The sequence below is a fragment of the Felis catus genome, chromosome B4, assembly GCF_018350175.1.
Source record: "Felis catus isolate Fca126 chromosome B4, F.catus_Fca126_mat1.0, whole genome shotgun sequence".
Taxonomy (NCBI): Eukaryota; Metazoa; Chordata; class Mammalia; order Carnivora; family Felidae; genus Felis; species Felis catus.
In genome coordinates, this window is record NC_058374.1 from 74,338,244 (window position 1) to 74,352,998 (window position 14,755).

The following is a 14,755-nucleotide window of genomic DNA, read 5'->3' on the forward strand; positions in this document are numbered from 1 at the left end:
AATACATGTCCAGGACTCATACACCAGAAACTACACAACACTGGTGGGAAAAAATCAAAGATCAAAATAAATGGTGTGAGATATTCTTTGTTTCTGGATCAAGAGACTCAACATAATAAAGATGTCCATTTTTTCAAAGTTGATATACAGCTTACCGCTATCCGTATTAAATCCCCAGCAAGATTTTCTGTGGACACGGCAAGATTATTGTAAAGTTTACATGGAGAGATAAAGGAACTAGAATGGCTAAAACAATTCTGGAAAAGAAGAAAAGAGTGAGAAGAATCAGTCTACCTGATTTTACGAGTTGTTATGTAGTTGTAGTCAGTACTGTATGGTATTAGCAAAAGGATAAGACACGTCCATCAACAGAAGAGAGAGAACCAAGAAATCCCTCCATAAAATATGGCTCCCTGACTTTTAACAAAAGTGCAAAAGCAGTTTGATGGAGGAAGGATAGCATTGCCAAGAAATACGCTAGGGCAATGTGATACCCACAGACCAAACAAAAATAAAAAGGTTGACCCACATCTTGTCTCATATATAAAAAAAATTTAACTCTAAATGGGTCGTAGGCTTAAATGTACAACAACTATAAAAATTTTAGAAGATTAGACAGAAGAGAATCTTTGAGACTCAAAGGTCAGTAAAGAGGTCTTTAACATGACACTATAACAGAACATGTTAATAAATTGGACTTCATCCAGATTTAAAACTTGTGCTCTGTGAAAAACCTTGATGAAAAGACACGGCACAGAGCGGGAGACAAAAATGACAAGCCACATACCTAACAAAGACTCAGACCTAGAATAGATAAAGAATTCTCAAAACTTCACATTCAAAAAACCCAAACAATATAATTAGAAAATGGGCAAAAGACACGAAGACACATTTCCCTGAGGAAGATATAGAGATGGCAACTGAGCATATGAAAAGATTTTCAACGTCACTAGCCATTAGGGAGGTACGAATTAAGACCACGGTGAGATATAAAAACGGCTAATATCAAATGTAGTGACAATACCAAATGCTGGCGAGGGTGGAGAGAAACAAAATCTCTCATATATTGCTGATGGTATTGTAAAATGATACAACCCCTCTGGGAAATAGTTTAGCCAATTTTTTTAAAGTTGAATATAGAGCTACCACGTGACTCAGCAATGGTACTCCTGGGCATTTATCTCAAAGAAACGAAAACTTATGTCCACCCAAAAAACCTATACATGCTTGGTCATAACAGCTTTATTTGTAATAGCTAAAAACTGGCAATAATCATAATGTCCTTCTGTAAGGAAATGGTTAAATAAGCTATGTATTTCTACACCATGGAATACCACTCACCAATAAGGAGTGGGTTGTTTTGTTTTGTTTAATTTTTAAGGCCTATGTGATTATAGCTCTCCTCGTACCCCACACTCAAACATTTCATGGTTTTCAGCCTTTGATGGGTCTGGACAGCTGGGCTACATCCTGTTGAGCATTTGAGCCATGTTACAGAGGTACATCTTTACCTTTGTGCTAATGGAAAACCATGAAATGTTTGAGGCTCTCTGAGGCTCCCTAACATCCAGTCCCACTCAACACATTCACTTAATGGTACATCTACCTGTATTTGGGAGACCATCAGCAGTCTCTCCACCACAGTGGTATTCTCAAGGTAATACCATTCCAAACAAAACAAAACTTCCTCTCCTTCTTTTCATTCTTTCTCCTTTATTAAATTGGAAAATCCAAGTTCAAGTTATTCACCAAAAGCAAGCCATGTAAGTTCTCTGAGGCTCAATTTTCCCACTTGAAAAGTAGGGATTAATAATCTCCATCTGACTGGAGTCATGTGACACCCAAATGAAATCGTACACCTGGAAGTGGTTTAGTATACCATAAAGCACTATAATATAAAGAACTGTCATCCACAACCCAAAACTCATCTCATGAAATCTCTGAGGCAGGAGTGGGGAATTGGGCAAAGAGGGGCCATCTTTGGAAACAACCAGAACATTTGCCACCCAAAGCTAAGGGGGCAAAGGAAAGATTTCCGAGCATCTACCGTGCACCACTGCCAGTTCGAGGTGTTTTTCCCCTTGACTGGAACTCGTTAAATATGTGTAATGAGTCACATTTACTCATAAGAACAGGTCGTTGAAGCTGGAAATAGTGAAAAACTGCCTGACTCTGTAGAAATGTCGGTAGAAATGGATTGCTCTGAGCGTCCCATGTGATGGCATCTATATTATCTCTGTTCTCTGAGAGCCACCTGGGCTGGCATAACTTCTGCTGATTTCACATCAAGCCCCAAACATGGATGAACTACCACCCCTGGGGTTTACACTGGCTTTTATACAGCCCCCTTCACCCAAGGTAAAGCATTGCTTCAAAAGGGTCATTGTTGTCTTGTCTCCTGGAATGTCACTGTGGTCAATAAATCAATCCATCGAGTGCTAACTGATTACTTTTTACAAGGTGCTATCCCACCTGCTGGTAGATGAGGTGGCCACCAAGGAGGAGAAAGAGGCTAGGAGGACAAAGAAGGATAGAGCATAGGCCCAATTCTGGAAAATTTTACAATCATTTGAAGAAGTAGTGTATACACACGTCAAATGTTAAGGTATCATGTCCAACATAAATAATTGCTGAATGAATGCCTAACTGAGGGGAAATTAGACCAAAGTTGCTACTGGAGTTTAGAGTATGGCAAGAACTGTTAGTCTGTGACATTTTTACAGAAGAGAAGATATTTGAACTAAGCCTGAAAAGATAGTCTCAGAATTATATGGGAGGAGAAAAGAAGGAAAGACAAGGCCGGTAAGGTAGCAATAGGATAGGCTTGATCAGAAATGGAAGCTATGGATAAAAGATGTGTGATACATTGATATGGCTGAAGAGAGGGGATGGAAGTCAGTAAAACAAAACAAAACAAAACTGGAGTTCAAACTAAAAAAGAATTTAGAGTTTGTTAGTGAAGAAATAAAAGAGATTTTTCTCCTATAGGAGACCAAACAAGACATTTGGGGTTTGTTTCGTTTGTTGGTTTCATGAAATTCATTACTGCTGTGCCTTTATTATCAAAACTTAAGATCTTGGGGGGCCTGGGGGGCTCCGTCAGTTAAGCATCCAACTCTTGATTTCAGTGTAGGTCATAGTCTCACACTTCATAAGTTTGAGCCCCATGTTGGGCTTGCTCCATGCTGACAGTGCAGAGACTGCTTGGGATTCTATCTCTCCCGCTCTCTCAACCCTTTCTCTCATTCTCTTGCTCTCTCTCTCTCTCTAAATATAAACAAGTAAACTTAAAAAAATAAATAAAAAATAAAAATAAATCACAGGTTCAGGATGATTGCTATATTTGTTTTATATATTCTTAAAATGTAAAAATTCCTGGGGCACCAAATGGATAAACATGTGGTTTAGGGGCGCCTGGGTGGCTCAGTCAGTTAAGCATCCTACTTCAGCTCAGGTCACGATCTCACGGCTTGTGGGTTCGAGCCCCGCGTCAGGCTCTGTGCTGACAGCTCAGAGCCTGGAGCCTGCTTCAGGTTCTGTGTCTCCCTCTCTCTCGGCCCCTCCCCTGCTCATGCTCTGTCTGTCTCTCTCTCTCTCTCTCTCTCAAAAATAAATAAACATTTAAAAATTTAAAAAAAAAGATGTGGCTTACATATACAATGAAATACTACTTGGCAATGAGAATGAAATCCTGCCATTTGCAACAACGTGGATGAAGCTGGAGAGTATGGTGCTAAGTGAAATAAGTCAGTCAGAGAAAGACAGATATCATGTTTTCATTCATTTGTGGAACTTGAGGGACTTAACAGAAGACCATGGGGGAAGAGGAGGGGAAAAAAATAGTTTCGAACAGAGAGGGAGGCAAACTATAAGAGACACTTAACTATAAAGAACAAACTGAGGGTTGATTGGTGGGCACGGGGGAGAGGGGGAAAATGGGTGATGGGCACTGAGGAGATCACTTGTTGGAATGAGCACTGGGTGTTGTATGTAAGCGATGAATCACGGGAATCTATCCCCAAAACCAAGAGCATACTGTATACACTGTATGTTAGCCAACTTGACAATAAATTATCTTTTAAAAATAAGTAAATAGGGGCGCCTGGGTGGCGCAGTCGGTTGAGCGTCCGACTTCAGCCAGGTCACGATCTCGCGGTCCGTGAGTTCGAGCCCCGCGTCGGGCTCTGGGCTGACGGCTCAGAGCCTGGAGCCTGTTTCCGATTCTGTGTCTCCCTCTCTCTCTGCCCCTCCCCTGTTCATGCTCTGTCTCTCTCTGTCCCAAAAATAAATAATAAAAAAAAAAATGTTAAAAATAAGTAAATAAATAAAACTCTTAAAATTATTTGAAAAAAAATTACTGGGGCACCTGGGTGGCTCAGTCGGTTAAGCGTCCGACTTCGGCTCAGGTCATGATCTCACGGTTTGTGGGTTCGAGCTCCGTGTGGGTCCCTGTGCCGACAGCTCAGAGCCTGGAGCCTGATTCAGATTCTGTGTCTCCCTCTCTCTGCCCCTCCCCTGCTGACTCTGTGTGTCTCTTTTTCTTAAAGATAAATAAACATTTTAAAAAATGTAAAAATTACACACATATTTCTTGTGTTTCTGTATTTTACCATTACTGCCTGAGTGGCGGGAATTTGGGGACTGTCCTTATAGAAATTAGGTGCCCTTGTAGTTTTCTCTTTAATCTTGTGTGGCCTCCCCTTCTCATCACAGGGAGCAAAGAGTCGTTCTGATGCTCATCTTGGAGATCATTTGTTGAACTGATTCTTCCCCTTTCATCTTCCACAGTGAAGGAAAGAGAGCTTTCTGTTCTTGAACACTTCTTTAATTCTTTAAGAGATCTGAAGGTAGACAGAAAGAGAGACAGAAAAGAAAAAAAAAATCTGTAAGATAATATACGCAAATGTTAACAGAGGGTCACTATGGGCAGTAGAATTGTAAGTCATTTTTATGTTTTCCATGATACTTTCCTGGATTTTCCGTATAATGTATAATGAGCATGTACTACCTGGAGAGTCAGAGGAAATATTTCTAAAAGATATATAAATACCTGTGGAAATAAAGAGGATAACTGTTAATAGTCACGTAATCTCATAAACATTTTCCAGGAGGCTATCCTGATAACAAATGAAGAAGCAGGTCAGTAGAGCCAGAGGCCATAAATGCTGGAGAGCGAACCTGGCCAGCATGCGTAACCAGGTAAATGAGATACTTATTTATGTATCCCCCTACTTCAACCCAAGATGATCTGAGGCAGTTTTTACATTTAAAAGACGAGGAATTCTTATTTATCTCTCTTCCCTGCCCGTTTCCTAAGGATGTTGGGTTCCTATGCGGAGGAGACATTTTTAGTTGATTCCAGAGATGGGCCGGGTGTGTAAGTTGAAGGCTGAAGGCGGAGAAGTGCTAAATGTCGTGCAAAGAAAAGGGGGATGGGATCATTGGATTGGAGATGAGGGATCAAGTGAAAGGAGATAAGACGCAGAGAAGGCTTTGCCACGGGGAAGGACCGAGGAGAATAACCCACCACACTGCAGATTCGGTGGCAAAGCAAGAATCTTGAGAGCAGATGGGTTGGTTGAGAATCATCAATAGCTTGCTGTGAAGTGTATAATATAATCCCCCCCTTCTGTCCCTGCCATAAAGTCTTTAGTGAAATTTGCTTTGCTCACTAATCATTGGTGCCAGCAGATTTCTTTGTAGGGATTATGGAGAGGTTTTGTGTCGACAAGGAGTGAAAACAGACTGTCTACGATAACAGATTATCAACATACATGCAATTTTAAAAGATTCAAAATGGGATAAAGGGAGCAAAATCAAAGAAATATAAAAGTGGTTGTACTATGCTGGTGTGGTTTGTTCAGAATGTACAAGCCAGGTGACCTTGAGAAAAGGGACTCATGTCTGGAAACTATCATGTTATGGTTAACACCCTGGGCTTTGACACAAGGTAAATCCAAATTCTAGACCAGGCTCTTCCCCTCACCACCCCTGTGACCCTCTGAATGCTCGTCTCTAAAAGGAGAAGAGCAACAAAGAGTTAAATGAGACAGCATAAATAATGCAGTTCGCACAATGAATAATTCAATATTGACAGTTACCATCTCATGATAATCAATCAAAAGTGTTCTGCCTTCCTGGGGCCCCTGCTGCTGACTGTACTGGCAACTGTCCTAGCATCTCTAATTCCTTCTCTTTATTATTATAAACAACAGCTGTCACATATTAACTACCTGTATATAAAATTCCAGGTGTGATGCTGACAGTTGTTGTAAAATATTTCTAGTGCTCATGACAACCCCCAGGATGCTTATAACTCTTATTTTTCGAATGAGTAAACTGAGGCTCAACACAATGAAACTAATTGACCTTAAGACACACACGCTTGTCTAAGTTCACTGTCCAGACTCCTATCGAGCATTTTAGAGTTAAATAGGAACTCCAATCACATGAGCTAACTCTCTTAATAAATATGGAAAAGGATTTGTTCCAATCAATTCTCTTCTCCATTTTGAAGCTGTTAATCTCTAGTAGAATCTTGAATGACCCTCGCTTTCCTCTCTGTGTTCTCTTGTCCTCCTCTCCTTGGTCCTTCTCTTCCCGCTCACTGAATGAAATGGCACAGGGTATCGGGAGAGGTCCAGAGGCCAGAGAGGAATGCCAGAGGAATGCCAGGCAGATGTGGTGGCCTTTGTGATTCACTCCAGCCGTGATCGGTCAACCATAGACATACCATTTTTGTCCGTGCCTGGTTCAAGAATGGCCTATTCTGACCAAGAGCACGAGGAGAAGTGTGCAGGAGGATTCCTAGAAAAGGTTTCCTCTCTCCTAAGGAGACGTAGGAAGAAGTAACCGCTCTTCTCCCTCTGAATTTTGTCTTCAGGACTTGTCCAGCCATCCTGCTGCCTGCTTGAGATGGAAGCATGCTCTGGGGATGGTCAAGGGAACATGGAAAGATCTGTGCCCTCACGGATATTCTTGAGCCACCAGATCAAACAAGTCCAGATACTCACACACCCTCTGACCGGCTGCTATGAGGGGTGATAAGTTTTCTGACTGTGTAAGGCCGTTTGAATTCAGATTTCTGTTAGGTGAAGTCAAAGCACTCCCATAGAAGATGTGGGTTTATGCATGGTGGTGTTCAGGTTTGGAGAAGGCAAGGGGCTTTGGCAGAAGCATAGGGACATGCTTTGAGAAGACACGAGAAAGAAGTCCTGGAGGGTTAGTGTATGCTCAAATGAGTTCCTGGTGGAGATTTCTTTTCTAGGCCTCTAAAAATTGGACAGATTCTCATTCTTCTGGTATGAATTTAGTAACAAAACAGAGGGAAGGGCCAGAATATATCTAAAAGGCCAAATTTGGAGAGGTCAAAATGCCTGCTTTAATAACACTTAAAGCTTGAATTTTATCTTGTTAATCTTTTAGCAGTAAATAGATCTTGAAATAGCTTTTTTTAATAGATGCCAAGACAAAAAAAAAAAAAAAAAAAAAAACAAGAGAGAGATGATCATATTCATAATATTACGCAACCTAGTGTCAGGGAAATATTACAATATTTTCTACTGGAATGTACTTAAATGCCAGAATCTGATTTTGTTGTGCTTTCCATAAATCTCAAGAAACTATTGCAATTCTAAACTAATGTAGTCTACTCCCCTCTCCTCCCTATATCTGTTCTAGATGGGTTACGGCTAAGTTATATAAGGTATTTTCTTTAAAAATTATATTAATAAAAATGTGGAGCCTTGGGGCACCTGGGTGGCTCAGTCGGTTGAGTGTCTGACTTCGGCTCAGGTCATGATCTCACAATTCATGGGTTCAAGCCCTGGGTCAGGCTCTGTGCTGACAGCTTAGAGCCTGGAGCCTGCTTCTGATTCTGTGTCTCCTTCGCTCTCTGCCCCCCCCCCCCACTCACGCTCTGTCTCTCTCAGTCTCTCAAAAATACATAAATGTAAAAAACTTTTTATTTATTTATTTATTTTTATTTTTTTAATATGAAATTTATTGTCAAATTGGTTTCCATACAACACCCAGTGCTCATCCCAAAATGTGCCCTCCTCAATACCCGTCACCCACCCTCCCCGCCCTCCCACTCCCATCAACCCTCAGTAAAAAAATTTTTTTAATGTGAAGCCTTAATAGAGTAAGTTTTCTTATGTCTCAAGGTATACTCTCTGTAGCTGGAGGAACTTTGACAAATACTGGCTCATTTTAATTAAAGCAACACCGCTCTGAGCTTTCAATAAATGAGACAAGTGGCTTTGTTTTGGGTTTTTTTTTTTTCCCTAATATAAGGAACCAACTGTATGACTCACAGTTGTGAGCCCCTGCAAGAAATGATCAACAATGTACCCTGATGAATCACAAAACAGAACAATGACCAAATCTGGGAGTATTGGGGCAGTATTTTCACCCGGAACATGCAAGGTAAGAGCCAGGTGAGTAATTAGCCATGACTTTTAATAAGTGACTAATCCCCTGAGAGAAAGCTTTGCCAAAGTAGAGTCAATGGGAAAATGCAGATTGTTATGAAGTCTTTGACGTCTTATTCATTCAGTGGATACTTGTGGAGCTTCTCATAGGAAATCAAATGCTGTACACAACCCTGGGGACATTACAAGAGGAGGCATGGTCCCTACTTAAGGAATTCATGGCTTCATGGTAGCAGCTGGTATCCTAATGTCAATAAAAATCAGCTGTAATACAAATGGGGTGCTACAATCAAGATATATATGACAAGTTACGGGATATTAAGATGGACGATGCCTAATCTGTTCAGAGAAAGTCAGGGGAGACTTTAGAGAGGAGATAACTCTGGAACTGAGACCTATATATTAAAAAGGGTTAGGAGGACAAGGTGAGGAAAAGCATTTTAGCCAGAGAGTACAGCATCTGCCAGCGGGGATTGCATGGAGGTTGAAACAAAAAGCAGAGTACATTAGAAGTAATTTACCGGGGGGTACAGCAAACGGCGTGTAGGAAACGGAGCTGGTGAGGAGGGGGAGTCAGGTTCTGGGAGGTGGAGGGCCTCCTAGGACATCATAAGGAGCTAAGATTGTATTTTGTGCGTAATGGAGAGCCGTTGCCCAGTTTTAAGTCGGGGTGAGACATACGGTGTTGCAGTCCCGAGAGATTACCCACCCTGGGGACAGCACAGGGTATGGCCCGTGCGAAGCTGAATCAAGAAGCGAGGAGGTCCCTTGCGGGGCTGCTGTATTTCTGGACTTACTTTTGTTGTATTTATGAATTTACGTTGTATCTATGTATTTAGGGAAGCAGTCATGGGGGTGAGGAGGAAGAAGCATCTTCAGAAAATGCAGAGGGAAGGAATCCCTGGACTTCACCGATACTCAGCAGCACATGACCAGCATCTGTCTCTCCTTAAAGCCCTCCTCTTATTTTTCATCCTGGACACGAAACTCATAGTTTGCCTTGTGTTTCACTGGCGCTTCCCTTTTTTCAGTCTCCTTTGCCAGCAACTCGTCCTTTTCCTGACCTCTGATGTCGGCAGACCCTTTCACACAAGGTAAATGTCACTTGACAGAGCACAAGCAACATTTACCTTCCGCTTGTACTTCATGAAAAGTGAAACCCCGGTAGCTGTTAGCCAAGGTTTTGTACTGAGTTTTTGCTAACGACTCTAATACGGGACTCTGCTTCTGTTGGCATTCCAATAAATACTGAAGGATCGCCTCTTACATCCCTGGACACAATCTCATCTAGTTAGTAAGAAATATCTTCTTTCCTTTCCACATAGTATTATTCCAATTTATCGCTATTCAATTTCTATTCATCAAGGGCTTGCCTCTCTGTTATTATGATAGATTCTATGGCCTTCACTGCAATAGAGAGCCACGGTCTTCCAGAACACAAACATTAAAAATACTTACTAAGCTTACAGGTACAGACAGAAATATACCATGCTCTGTGGTTGATTGACTAGTGACACAGCACTGCTTAGTGTGTAACTGTCGGGCAGAAGACTCAGGCCCACTCAGGTTTGCATTTTAGCAAACCAGAGCCATGTAATCTGGGCAAGTTCATCTCTGGAACGAGTTTCTCCCTCCGAAAACGAGTTCAAATGCACAGATGCACAAATGCAGATTAAGTGAGGTTAAGATACACAAAATGCTCGGAATCTAGCAGATTCCTAATAATCGGTAGCAGTCTTATGGAATTGTCATTGTTTCTTTTCTCTGCTCATTGGAGGTTCCAGGCCACCTCATAAATCAGAAGTGGTTCTGTCACAGTAGATCTTCACGGATCATCCGATCCTGGAACACTGAGACTAAGAAATGGTCAAACTCCAGTTCTCAAAACCTAGACTTTGTGATCGGTTTTCAGGAGAAACTGTGCCTGACTCAGGAATTAATCTGCAGAAGTAGATGATGAAGTTGTTCCCAGTCTGAGAATAAATCTACACAGGAAATGGAAAACTGAGCCAGCTTGGAGTGAATGCGGAGACATGCGTTGCTACAAAATATTAAAAACAGTGCGTGCGTCCATTTGGGCTCTTGGTTTCAAACCTGCCTGAAGAGCTGGGACGGCATATGCTTCAGAACAAAGCGTGTTTCTCTTCTTGTCAGAGCACCGGGAGCATTCCAGGGTGAACAATCAAACCAACATTTCTAAACTGATCTAAACCTACCTGTGACACAGCCCCAGGTCAGAAAGTCTTGATCTCTCTTGAATGGAGATTCCCTGTTCACCCGACGTTCAAAACAAAGGGCTCGGCACAAAACTATGACTAGTTTCGGCACATCAATTTCTTTATAATAAGATGCATCTTCCTATCACAGTGCCTTGATACACACCCTGCTTGGCTTTCCAAACCAAACCTTAGGGGGGTTTAGCCTCTTGATTCTTTCAGACGTAACAGGTGCAAGGAAACTGGGCTTGACCCATCAGAAAATGTTCCCTTCCAGAGTTTATCATTCCACCATCCTCCAGAAGACAGGTAGTACTCTGGAATTTCACAATCATCTATACATTATGGGCTGGAGGGGGGGGAATGGAATAACACTGTATGTGTGTTACCTAGTTTAGCCCTATAGTTTGGGTACGAATGAAATCTCTTCCTGGCTGTAATAGCCCTACCACCAGTGATGCATTTGGGGGCTTCCATTATTTCTATTTATTCTCAAACCATCGTATAAAGCTGGTTTCCAGAGAAGCTAGACTCGGAAGTATGAAAGCATAGGCTCCCTAGATCTGCACTGCTCCGGTCCCAGCCCCCAAATGTTGCTTGGGAGCCTCTAGAGATGCCCTGTGGTAGCTGAGTCCTAGCAGATGCCGCAACTCTGAAAACACCCAGGTTGGGGGTTATAGAAGAGGAAGGAAGCAGACCAACCACAAGAATACAAATGGCTTTGAATCCCTTAGGGAAAACCCAAGATGTTACTTCATTTCTGCTCACGGTAGAAAATATAATAACAACCAGTGTGTAAAAACCTGACAGTGGAGGGGCGCCTGGGTGGCGCAGTCGGTTAAGCGTCCGACTTCAGCCAGGTCACGATCTCGCGGTCCGTGAGTTCGAGCCCCGCGTCGGGCTCTGGGCTGATGGCTCGGAGCCTGGAGCCTGTTTCCGATTCTGTGTCTCCCTCTCTCTCTGCCCCTCCCCCGTTCATGCTCTCTGTCCCAAAAATAAAAAAATAAAATAAAAATAAAAAAAGTTGAAAAAAAAAAAGGAAAAAAAAAAACCTGACAGTGGAATATGCATGTGTGGAGAGACCTGGCATTTCCCTGTTGTCATGACAACACTGAGGGCTCCTCTCAGCTTGCATGCCCCATTCAGGTGTTGTATCTAATTTAGGATTTGACTTGTAAGCTGACAGAAGGACTTGGAGATGTTGGAAGAGCTCCCCGTTTTATCAATTAACTTGACACGCAAATGTCGAGAAGATACTTAATTGCAAGGAAGCATTCACCTGGTTTCTATAGAGACGCTATTCCCCGGCCAGCACTACCAAAAAATCCGTGTGTACTCCTTGAGAACGGTCACAAGCAGGGGTTTCTGAAATGCGGGTGTGAACTGGGGCACCACTGATTGAAAATCCCTTCATGTCTGTTTGCCAATTTTTCATTAACGTCCAACTGAACTACAAGCAATGGAGGGTTCTTTTTCGATTGAGAGATGGGATCAAAATCAGTAACGGGGACGCAAATGTTCAGGGGGAACGGAAATAGAAAATGAACTACCGAATGCACCCTTATTTTTCAGATGGGGAACCCGAAGGAGGCCAGGAGACCTGCTCCTGTCACTAACACACTGGGGTTGAGTCCAAGTGGAGCTCCTTCTCCCAGCCCGTGGTGCCTCTCCTGCCCTCAACCCCCACATCCTCCCTTCCAGACCCTTGAGCAAAAGCTGCAGGTAAAGGAACTTCCAAATGCCTCTTTCAGAATGAGTTATTCCACCTAGGGAAAAAAAAAAGTCTCTTCCTCTTGAACCATCTAGAAAAAATTAAAGCTGACTCTGAATAGTGGCAAATTTTCCTAATTTCCAATGTGAGCTCAGGCACCCTCCAACTATACACACAGAGTGTTGAATATGCAACATGAATTAAACATAAATTAAAGATGCATATGAAAAAGCATGTTGGGCAATGCAATTTCTATTAGAAAAGCACTTTTTCCTCCTCTTCATTCAAGTCCTAGGACAGAAATCATTTGTAGCTAATATTATAAAAAAAGCAATTTCATGAAAATTTATGAATATTTTTTTTCTAACCTCTGGCTGATTAACCAGGTAACTTATTTATTAATGTGAAGGAAAAAGAGGACTAACTGTCTGCCCTATATTCTCACTTGGAAGATTCCTCTGCTCTAACTTCATTTTTTCAAGTAAAAATTCTCCCAGTAGGATTTGGTATAACTGAATACACAGAAAAACCTCCAGTATCTTTTTTTTTAAGTAGGCTCCCCACCCAACATGGGGCTCCAACCCATGCCCCCCAGGTCAGGAGTTGCATGCTGTCCCTACTGAGTCAGCCAGGCACCTCAGACCCTTAGTATCTTTGCAAGAAATTTATCTTGTTTCAAGTGTTTGCCTATATTAGTTACTTTTATTTCAAAAATACTTAAATGTGCAGATTTAAGGACAATAACTCTTCCATCAAAAGATGTTCATTTCCTTAATGGAGAACATAATGTTTACAGTTATTGATTTAATGTTGGAAGCTTTGAGCTGGCCTTAACTCCTTAACTCCTTAACTTCATACAACTTAGGACAAGGCTTTATTAAGGCTTCATTTTTGTTACAGCCAGAATTTCAGAACACATACCAAATAGAAAAGTTAGGGTTATACATGTGGCCAAACTGGGGAAAAGAGAGAAAGAAGGAGGGACCCAGCACGTATTGGGAACTCGTTACGAGTAAAGGCATAGCTTTAGATGAGCCCTTTCTATACCGTAGAAAATCCTTGAAATTTGGGGAGGTGATTCAGCAGTGAAATCTCCAGCCTTTTGGGCAGAATCCTCTTGGATTCTTGGTTTCAGTCTTGGTAAGGGAGCGGCCACTTCCTCCTGCAATCCAAAAGGCCGTCTCTCCCCTTCCCCATCCCCTTAGGGCTGATGCACAGCCATGTGTCCAGGACTCAAGGGATCAGGTGCTCACGCCCAACGTTCAACATTCCGTATTTGAGGCAGCAGTGGGCTGGGAAACTGGGTCTCTTGGGAAAACAAAACCCCGCCCTGATTTTTATCATTGGCTAATTTATGTGGTGTTGATTACAGTGGCTGATTTCAAACGACAAATATTTCAACACCCATTTTGCAAAACTCCTGAATGGTTCACGGTAGTCTCTCACGAGCAGGTTGGATTCCCGTGCGGTACAGCTCTGACAGGGGACAATGCCTGGACACCTTTGGGGAAGAGTCTGGCATCAGTGACTGACAGTGCCAGGTGGCAGCCACGGCAGGAACTGGTGTCAGTGGTAGAGGAGCCAGGGATGGGCTCCACCAACCATACCCGCTGGTGACCTTGACTCTTTTCTTTTGCCCACTTTCCCTAATGCCTGCTCATTCTCTGACCCTGGTTCTTTCACCTTCCTGTTAATTCTGTGAGCATCTCAATAGCCTCCAATAATTGCTTTTCTGCCGATGTCAGCCAGGGTTGGTTCCTATCGCCTGTCACAAAGAACCATAACATTCCTTTAATTAAGCCTAATGATAATCCTGTGAGTAAGGTCCTGTGATTATTATCTCCAGTTTATAGATGAGGAATGAAGCTCAGGGAAGTCAAGTAACTTGACCAAGGTCACACACAGCTTTTAAATAACAGAACTCAAACGCTCTTCCTACTACACCAAGCTTCCTCTCACAAACCATGGCCACTTCTGTATATCCAGTACTTACCCTTGGTCTAGGGCTCCATTAGGCTGGCATTACCCTAGAAACATTATTTGGGGTATAAAATTTTTTTAATAAAATAAATAACTTTTCCACACACTAGATCCAAGTAACCATTGCCATCTTGGTATCTAGAGATACCCGTTTGTAAAGAGTAGTTGAGGGGCGCCTGGGTGGCTCAGTCGGTTAAGCGTCCGACTTCAGCTCAGGTCATGATCTCACAGTTCGTGAGTTCGAGCCCCACGTCGGGCTCTGTGCTGACAGCTCAGAGCCTGGAGCCTGCTTCGGATTCTGTGTCTCCCTCTCTCTCTGACCCTCCCCTGCTCATGCTCTGTCTCTGTCTCAAAAATAAATAAAACATTAAAAAAAATGTTTAGTAAAAAAAAAGAGTAGTTGATTTCTTTTTATA

At 42.3% G+C, this 14,755-nt stretch overlaps 1 long non-coding RNA gene across 1 annotated transcript; it reads left to right on the forward strand.

Annotated features, from left to right (window-relative positions):
- The first annotated feature begins 5,104 nt into the window (after nt 1-5,104).
- On the forward strand, nt 5,105-12,911 carry LOC123386585. Its single transcript, XR_006600684.1, has 5 exons — nt 5,105-5,199; nt 6,884-7,060; nt 8,296-8,438; nt 9,272-9,526; nt 12,221-12,911. It is a non-coding gene; the product is annotated as an uncharacterized LOC123386585 (long non-coding RNA).
- Nucleotides 12,912-14,755: the final 1,844 nt, after the last annotated feature.